At 34.5% G+C, this 1359-nt stretch overlaps 1 pseudogene across 1 annotated transcript; it reads left to right on the top strand.

Moving 5' to 3' along the window:
• Window positions 860-1133, top strand: LOC102175621 (annotated as a pseudogene). Its single transcript, XR_001919832.1, has one exon. The product of XR_001919832.1 is annotated as a 40S ribosomal protein S28 pseudogene (transcript).

The raw sequence follows: 1359 nt of genomic DNA, 5'->3' as shown, positions 1-1359 counted from the left end.
CTTACCATGGTGCCTTGTTTTTCTTTGATTTTAACAAATGGATTTACACATAGATATTTATAATTCTCTCATTATTCTCCATATCTTTAAGCTAAAAAATTTTATCTTAGATCTCTATTTCAGTTTATTTCTGCATTTTAATTTTGGTACTTACTCTTTAAAGCAGATGAATATTTATACAAATGCAGTCTTTCATTCAACAGTTTTGAGCAAATGCATTATTTTGAAAGTGCTACTCTCAAAATAATATCATTGTGCAAAACCAGTTGAATGTAAAATTCTTCTTTTAAATAATGAATGAAAGTATTTTGAGTCATTTCTAAATAGATCACACTTCTGTCAGAAAATAAATTATGTTAATTAATGTTACATTCTCCATTTAACAAACACTCGATAGGTCGATTAAAGAAACTTTACCCTGAAGAGGTGCTAATGCTATTATCATAGTTGATTTTATGACAACAGCTCTATGGTTCTAATTTTCCCTTTTTAATGTCTATTTTTTAAATTATAGAAATATAATAACACATTTGTAAGAGACTTGGAAAGTACAGAACAAAGTTACATATAGTTCTACTATGTATTACAATTATTTTTTAAGTAGATAACCTAAGATATTAGTTGGTTTCAATATCAAACTCTCAAAAATGAATGGAATGAATATACAGAGACGTAGAAGGATATAGTAGACCTGAAAAGCACCATGAACCAATTCAATGTAAGTAAGATTTATACAATTTTCACACAACAGTAGTAAACACATTCTATTGAAGTTCCCATATACTGTGAACTAGGAGACACTGGAACATATCCAGGGACATAAAACAGGGCACAAAAATTTCGTGGTCTATAAGGCCATCATGGACATGAGCCGTGTGCAGCCCATCAAGCTTGCCAGGGTCACCAAGGTTTTGGGCAGGACCAGTTCTCAGGGACAGTGCACACAGGTGCACATAGAATTCATGGACAACACAAGCTGCTCCATCATCCGAAACATGAAAGGTGCCGTGCGGGAGGGTGACGTGCTCACCTTGTTGGAGTCAGAGCGAGAGGCTTGGAGGCTACGCTGAACTTGTGACTGGGTGCTGGATGTCTGGGTTGATGCCTTGGCCCACTAGGATGATCTGCTGTTAATAAAGAGTTTATATCGTATGTAAAAAAAAAAAAAAAAAAAAAAAGAATAGAAAGCCCAGAGATAAATCCACACACCTATGGACACCTTATCTTCGACAAAGGAGGCAAGAATATACAATGGACTAAAGACAATCTCTTTAACAAGTGGTGCTGGGAAAACTGGTCAACCACTTGTAAAAGAATGAAACTAGAACACTTTCTCACACCATACACAAAAATAAATTC

The sequence above is a fragment of the Capra hircus genome, chromosome 21 (genome assembly GCF_001704415.2).
Source record: "Capra hircus breed San Clemente chromosome 21, ASM170441v1, whole genome shotgun sequence".
Lineage (NCBI taxonomy): Eukaryota > Metazoa > Chordata > Mammalia > Artiodactyla > Bovidae > Capra > Capra hircus.
This window is presented reverse-complemented; position numbering and strand designations above follow the sequence as displayed.